This window comes from Cibotium barometz, chromosome 24 (assembly GCF_041138505.1).
Source record: "Cibotium barometz isolate CiBa-2024 chromosome 24, ASM4113850v1, whole genome shotgun sequence".
In the NCBI taxonomy this organism is placed as follows: domain Eukaryota; kingdom Viridiplantae; phylum Streptophyta; class Polypodiopsida; order Cyatheales; family Cibotiaceae; genus Cibotium; species Cibotium barometz.
This window is the reverse complement of record NC_141069.1, coordinates 20465601-20473944: the sequence shown is the minus strand read 5'-3', so window position 1 is coordinate 20473944 and position 8344 is coordinate 20465601. Positions and strand designations below refer to the sequence as shown.

The following is an 8344-nucleotide window of genomic DNA, read 5'->3' as shown; positions in this document are numbered from 1 at the left end:
GTTGCATATTGACTAAGATTAAACCCTTTCTGCCATTGTTTAGTATACTCCTAGAGCATTCTCAAGAGCCAAGAATCTTTCAATTCTGATAAGTTTTGAAGATTTTAGGAGAAAATCTTCATTTTTAGCGATATCCATGTTAACCCTAAAACAGAGAATACTAGGGTACATCCAATTTCCATTGTTTTTCCATAGATGGACAGGGCATCTTAAGAGCATTCTAACAATCCTTAGATCACCTCATTCTGATATATCTACTCTATTTTATCATCCACTTTTTGAAAAATTGTATTCCTATGGCTGACAAGCGAAAAGGGAGATCGAGTAAGTTGTCATTGGCCATTGAGGAAATGGATGGTGGGGATATAAATGATCATGACACTATGGAAAATATGGAAGACATGATGGGTCAAGCCTCAAAAAGGAAGTCGAAGAGGAGTTGAATGTGGGGAGGAGTGCTCATAAGCTCAACTCTTAAGCCTCCCCACCCACATCGAATTATGCCCTCCTTCAACTATTGGTCGATCGACTTGACTTCAAACCTCTCATGGAAAAGTTGGATTCTATCAACTACACTGTGAACTCCAAGTTTGACACCATGGTCACAAAGATGGGAGTGGAGGGAAGATTTACCCAACCCATGAGTCAACCTTAAGTTGGCTCATGAAGGGAGGCATGGTGGGCAAGCATCGAGTTGATATTGGCAAGTAAACCTTTTAAGAAACTTATGTTAAAAACCTTAGGGAAGGAAAGCAAGCTTGGAAGAGGCTTCCTTGAAAGCTACCCGTGATTTCAACATTAAGGCTCCCTCAATCAGATGCTATAAGACCACTCTTGAAGGATATGAAACCAACTTCATTCCGTGTCGGTTCATCTCAATTGAATGGGAAAGCACCACAAGTATACCATTCAAATCTATGGACAGTAATGAAGTGTAAATATTGCATAAGAAAAAATTTAATGACTAATGGGCTAGAAAAATTCTTAAGCAAACCATTAAGGGGTCATGGCAGTAAATCTTGATTTTGAGCTAGGCAAGATACATCAGGAATTTATTAGAAAAAAATAATAATTTATCTTTAAAAATTATAAAAAATTACTCAGGGATTTTGGTGCGCAGGATGAAATTTTTGCCTAATGTAGGTGGCACCTAAGTGTGCACATATAGCCATTTAGACCTTATTAATTAGGGGATGACTTAAGGGGGTAGCTTAAGGGGCTTGCTTACCCATTCTTAACTATGTGTCCCCCATCCCTCATTCCAGTATGGGAGGGATGCTCCTCCCCTTCACCTCTTTCCGTACTCATTCTATGGGAAGCCACCCCACCACACCCCTCCCTTGTCTTATTAGACTTACCTAGATGCTTCTCTTTCCTTCTTCATAGCTAAAAAATGTGCCTACTTCCCTTCCTCTTGGTTTGATCTTTTGACCATTACCAAGTCTCTCTCTTAGTACATGTTTATCTCTTGGTGTGCTACCTCCTCCGTTATTGGGTGCCTTTAAATCTATTATTAGAGCAAGATAATTTTAAGAATCATGGGTCAAGCTCTCCTAAGGACAAGACATCTACTTAATAATAAAATAATCCTACACTAATCGAAGGTGGATAGAAATGAAGAAAACTCATCACGAGTATGTGCTAATTAAGATGCACTCAAGTATATGGCTCCCCTTTATATGAGGAGGTGCACCCTTGGGCTTATACAGCAATGTGGGATAATTCCCTTTGCTCATGTGGCTTCATACTAGACTTTGCTCTTGTTTGGCTTACTCAGCTCACTCCCTATCTCTTCCTCGTTCTCTTTGGCACCACATTTCTCAACACCCCCACTTGGTTCCAATCTTTGGGCTACTCAAGGTGGTTAGATGTGAGTTTTACAATATATTTTCACCCCCCGTCATTTCTAACTTGGTTGGGTAACTCAGAGGCCTTTTTTTTAGCTTGGTTGCTCTCTAGCTTAGATGTTATTTTAGAGATGGTCGAGTTATTTTTCACTCCCCCACGATTCTACTTTGGCTACTCTTTGGTGGTCGAGTGTTCTCAAAACATAACAATTTGCCTACTCATTTTGCTGGCTTTTACAACATATAATTTAGGGTAGTGGTTAGTAGCTCCTGCTTGCTTGAGATCTTCTTGCTCTTTCTTGATGAAGATCCTTTGTTGTTGCTACTTCGACTTTTGGTCTTTTGCTCTTGGAGTTCACTCCAGCTTTTGAGACTCTTTGTCCTTGCTTGTGTTCATGTCCTCCTTTTGGTGTCATCTTCATTGTCCCTTTGATGTAGACTACTTCTTCATTGTTGCCACTTGTGCTTGATGCTGCTTCATCATCTTATTTGTTCCAATTCCTTGTAGCATTGCTCTTTTTAGACTTTTTAATTTGGATGTTTAAGAGTTTACTTTGGGATTCCTTTATTGCATGATATGCATACGAGCTCACTCCATTGGCTGCCATGAAGGCATAGCCATTTAGTGCATTACATGAAGCATTTGCATTTGATAAAGATGTTATGATTCTCATAGAGACCCATGATATTATTGTGGAGGCCCATGAGTGCATAACATTTTGATGCAAATAATTATACATATGTGAACATACCCCTCCCATATAAACACCTCTTATGGAAGAGCCTTCACACCAGAATTTTAAAGGCTTAGCATTTTAGCCAAAAATAAAAAATAAAAATCTCTTCTTTGTGGTCTGCTAATGGCGTTGAAGAAGCCCGTGCAATGGTGGTGGGCGTGATTTGATGGTGGCTATACCTTTTTTTATTTCTAATGGAGGAGTGTGTTACTTCCTAGGCTCTTTCTCTTTGTCCATGATCTAGCTCTGTGTGATCAGTTGCTGCCATCATCGAAGGTCCCAGGTGTTGTTGCTCAGTCTATTGAATGGCCTAGGCAGCCCACCTTGCTCCAAATAATTATAGTTGCCTCTACTGGAGATCTTATTGGTTTGAGAAGAATGAGCTGGTTATGCCTGAGGCTTTCTAGCCTTATTGATGTGCTAAGCCTGGAGCCGTGCTGAGTTGTAACAGGCAGTTAACAGCTTATTAAGCTACATTTGATGCATCTACTGGGGTCTTCTATAGAGGTTGTTTGATCTGCACTGAGCTATGGTACTCTTTGTTGGCTTGGGTGCCTGTTAAGGCTCCACCAAGAATACTATTCTTGTGACTACACCTTCTCTCTTTACTTTGTTTGCACCACTCATAGATCTATGGAGACCATGCCAATGGAATTGGTGAATAAGGAATATGCCAAATGAAGCTTACTCTATAAACAATTGTGTTATGTGGTGCTTCTCTCTCTTTCTCTCACACTAACAAAACCCTAAAAGTGAAGAAAGGAAAAAGCAACTGAGAAATCTAAACTGTACAAAAAGGTAACCCTAATCACCTTACTATTGAGATGAAACTAAGCTAATGGAGAGCCTCACCCTAGCTCTAATACTATGTTAAGAATCATGGATCAACCTCTCCTAAGGATAAGACATCTACCTAATCATAAAATAATCCTACAATAATCTAAGGTGGATAGAAATGAAGAAAACTCATCATGAGTATTGCTAATTAAGATGCACTCAAGTACAATTAGACACCAAGATAAATTAGGTTGGATACATAAAGAGACTCATAAGTATTGCTAATTAAGATGCACTCAAGTACAATTAGGCACCAAGATAAATTAGGTTGGATACATAAAGAGACTCGAGATAAGTGCAAGTGATACGATTCATTGCTTGAAATGGCCCCCTTTCATATGAGGAGGTAAACCCTTGGGCTTATACATCAATGCAGGATAATTCCCTTTGCTCATGTGGCTTCATGCTAGACTTTGCTCTTGTCTGGCTTACTCGACTCATCCCTATCTCTTCCTTGTGCTCTTTGGCACAACATTTCTTAACTGATTACCACTTCCTTCTCACCCAGAGTGAAGCTTTGTGTGTTATAAATAAGAAATCTAAAATTTAGCTACTTTTTAGTAATTATTCATTAAGCATACTTTCCTTGGGGTCTAATAAGCATAGTCACGAATTGACAGTATGAATAGTCTCAAAGGAAGAATGCGCATCCCGCTCCTATGATATTGGCTTGTTGGGAAAGACCATGGGGGCCGAATAGGTTGTAGAGTGTCCAAGGAAGCTAGTTATTGGAGTTTTCTCATTCTTCTCTCTATCTAGCCCTTAATTTTGAATTAGGGAGGCTTTTACATAAAATAAATAAGATAAAATAAATTAATTAGATTATAACTATGCATAATGATTAGGGTATTTATGAGAAACAAGTTTGTATGAAAATATATACCTTAATCAATCTCATCGTCGTGATGCTAAGCTTCTTGTGGGAATCCTCCCTACGGAGATTTTTCCCTTTTCTTACGATTTCATAATTGATAAGTATCCTAAGCATCTCTCTACATATCTCTTTTATGTTTCTTATCATGCAATGATTATAGATTAATTTAGTTCTCTCCTTCCTCGAAAGAATATAGTATTTAATGTTTTACGTTGCTAGATTTATGGGATATTACAGTTGAGTTTTAGATTCTTCTTTAAATATAGAAAGGATATATTTCATTTGTAGATGAATTGGGATTGAATAAGGCCAATTTATCCTTGTATCAAGTATAACACAAGCTATGGTTCCCCGTAATTTTTTAATGACAGAAACAAGGGATTTGTGAGAGTGAAAAAGATTAAAAGAGAGCTTTTTATTCCTTGTCTAGTAATAGGGTTGGTGTGTGTGAGTAAAAGGACTTATCTTCTCTTAAACTTAGGATTTGTTATTTCTTATTACTATTAAACTTAAGTTCTAATGTTGAGAATATTAATTTTGAGGCTTATCATTTGAAGAGGAATAACTATGTGTGGGTGAGTTAAAGAGGAAAAATGAATATGTCAAAATGCTACGAGAATCTATTTTTAATTGATTAAAATAACATTGTAAATATCTTTATGATTTAAAAATAGTGTAATAATGTCTTTGCACAATTGTTATCTCAAAGAAATTGTATTAAATTTAACAATAAGGAATCAAACTAGAGTCAGATGACAAGATTGAAGAGGGTAGCAAGGAAGTTTGCACTCATTGTGGAAAGAAGAGTCGAGAGTCTGACTAGCCTTCACTCAGGTCCTCCACCAACTTGGGTGAGATAAGGGGAAGCGACTTGGGCGCTCATTCCATTGATGAGAGGCCCTCAGGTAAAGTGATAACCAAGTGTTGGGCCCCCTGGCTAGGTCAATGTATTGGCCTATGATTGGGGAGACTGGATTTCCAACATAAATAAAGTTGTATGTTTTTGTTAGAACCTTTCATGGTATGATGTATAAAATATAGCATACTTGCGTTGTTGGTTTAACTTTCTACTTGCTTGTATTCTTGACTGATGCGAAATGAATAGAATCAATGATATCTATGTTTTTAAAAATTGTGTCCATGCTTGTACTTACGCTGTGAGTTATCCCTTAGACTCGATAATGGAATCTGGGATCTAAGTGGAGCTAACCCATGCATGCCAAGTGGTCAAGGACCTGAGGGCAAGTGGGTTGGGGCCTCATAGAGAGCATCGATAAACCACAATGATAGATATAAAGTTAAACTCAAGGTGGAGCTTCATTTGGGTTGTATTAGCATTGGCTTTAGTTGGGTGTTGGTGCTGCATGCTTTTACTACCCTTCCTTTGTTACCAGAATAGTTTGTGATGGTGGCCACTAAGCGGGGTTTGGGTACCCACTAGCACAAAAATAAGCACTACAATACAACTTGGGAAAGCGGTCATGGTAATTCCAGCTCCATTAGGGTATATCTAAGTTGCAGTTAAAAAGCTCGTAGTTGGATCTTGGGCCGGGGCGAGCGGTCCGCCTCTTTTGGTGTGCACTGGTTGCTCCGCCCTTTCTGTTGGGGACGCGCTCCTGGCCTTAACTAGTTGGGACGCAAATTCGGCGATGTTACTTTGAAAAAATTAGAGTGCTCAAAGCAAGCCTATGCTCTGAATACATTAGCATGGAATAACATGATGCTCTCGTCCTATGTTGTTGGTCTCTTCGGGACCGGAGTAATGATTAATAGGGACAGTTGGGGGCATTCGTATTTCATTGTCAGAGGTGAAATTCTTGGATTTATGAAAGACGAACTACTGCAAAAGCATTTGCCAAGGATGTTTTCATTAATCAAGAACGAAAGTTGGGGGCTCAAAGACGATCAGATACCGTCCTAGTCTCAACCATAAACGATGCCAACTAGGGATGGGCAGATGTTACTTTGATGACTTCGCCAACACCTTATGAGAAATCAAAGTTTTTGGGTTTCGGGGGGAGTATGGTTTTGCAAGGCTGAAACTTAAAGGAATTGACGGAAGGGCACCATGAGGAGTGGAGCCTGCGGCTTAATTTGACTCAACATGGGGAAACTTACCAGGTCCAGACATAGTAAGGATTGATAGATTGAGAGCTCTTTCTTGATTCTATGGGTGGTGGGGTGCATGGCCGTTCTTAGTTGGTGGAGTGATTTGTCTGGTTAATTCCGTTTTTAACGAAAGAGACCTCAGCCTGCTAACTAGTTACAAGAAGGATCCTCTTCGTGGTGGCTAACTTCTTAGAGGGACTATGGCCGTCTAGGCCATGGAAGTTTGAGGCAATAACAGGTCTATGATGCCCTTAGATGTTCTGGGCCGCACGCGCACTACACTGATGAATTCAACAAGTTTACCACTTGGGTCGATAGGCTTGGGTAATCTTTTGAAATTTCATCGCCGTGATGGGGATAGATCATTGCCATTATTGATCTTCAACGAGGAATTCCTAGTTTAGCGCAAGTCATCAACTTGCGTTAACTACGTCCCTGCCCGTTGCCTGTCGCTCCTACCGATTGAATGGTCCGGTGAAGTTTTTGGATTGCGGCAACGTTGGCGGTTCGCCGCCAGTGACGTTGTGAGAAGTTCATTAAGCCTTATCATTTAGAGGAAGGAGAAGTTGTAACAAGGTTTTTGTAGGTGAACCTACGGAAGGATCATTTTCACACATCCTCCAAACACCGCGAACCGTGGACATACCGCAAGGGGCTGCGCTCGGAGGCGCGATCGCCCGTGCCTAAGTCGGGAGACAGTGGGCGAGGTGGGGCCGCCCGTCGATCATGCGGCGAGGTGTGGGGAGAGGGACGCCTCCCCCCCACCCTTCGTCCCCTCCTCCATGCCGCATGGGACGGGGCCACTCTCGATAAACCTTCCGCCCCCCCTCTCGGAGGGAGGGCGCGAGGCGCACACAGAACAACCGACGCCGGACTGAGATGCCTCCCCCTAGGAGGAATCGAAAAACGTGTAGCAACGACACTCAGCAAAAACAACGGATATCTTGGCTCTTGCAACGATGAAGAACGCAGCGAAATGCGATGCATAGTGTGAATTGTAGAATTTCGCGAATCATCGAGTCTTTGAACGCAACTTGCATCCGCAGCTCATTCAAGGGCATGTCTGCTTGAGCGTCCACACGACCCCCACGCCAAGCCCCCCTCCTCCTCCCATGTGGTTGATTGAGGGGCTTGCATAGCAGAGGTGGCCATCCGCGCGTGCCTCCCCCTCCCCACATGGCCCCCCCGGGGGCGGCGTCGACGGGGTGATCATGCTGCCGCGGTCGGCTGAAATGCATCGACGGCACCGTGCGACGACCGACCGCAAGGGTGATCAACGCTCCCCTCCGATGCGCATCGGTTTGGGAACGACTTATGCAGTAGGCTCACCGCTCGGCGGTGCCAATATGTCACGAACGGGCTCTCCGAGAGGGGAGTGCCCCTCCCCGATCGGAATCGAACACATGAATCTCACATCAGGCAAGGCTCTCCGCTGAGTTTAAGCATATCACTAAGCGCACAGGAAAAGAAACTAACAAGGATTTCCCTAGTAGCGGGGCGAGCGAAACGGAAAGAGCCCAGCATGAAAATCATGTGGCCTCGCCATGCGAATTGTAGTTTGGAGAGACGTCCTCTGCGCGACGAACCAGGCCCAAGTCCCCTGGAAAGGGGCGTTAGAGAGGGTGAGAGCCCTGTCGAGCTCGGACCCTGTCGCTCCACCGTCGACGAGTTGGGTTGTTTGGGAATGCAGCCCTAAGTGGGTGGTAGATTCCATCCAAGGCTAAATACGAGCAAGAGACCGATAGCGAACAAGTATCGCGAGGGAAAGATGAAAAGGACTTTGAAAAGAGAGTTAAAAAGTGCTTGAAATTGCTGGGAGGGAAGCGAATGGAGGTCGCAGGTGTGCCCCGGTCAGATGCGGACTAGTGCGAGCTAGTTTGCCGCTGCTCGATGTGGGGCGCTGTGGTCAATGTGGGCTGGCACGGCGGGACAAGAGCAGC

At 42.7% G+C, this 8344-nt stretch overlaps 1 non-coding gene and 1 pseudogene across 1 annotated transcript; both read left to right on the top strand.

Annotated features, from left to right (window-relative positions):
• The first annotated feature begins 5642 nt into the window (after positions 1-5642).
• Positions 5643-7013, top strand: LOC147625002 (18S ribosomal RNA; annotated as a pseudogene).
• Positions 7014-7328: 315 nt separating this feature from the next.
• Positions 7329-7481, top strand: LOC147625001 (5.8S ribosomal RNA). Its single transcript, XR_015269042.1, has one exon. It is a non-coding gene; the product is annotated as a 5.8S ribosomal RNA (ribosomal RNA).
• Positions 7482-8344: the final 863 nt, after the last annotated feature.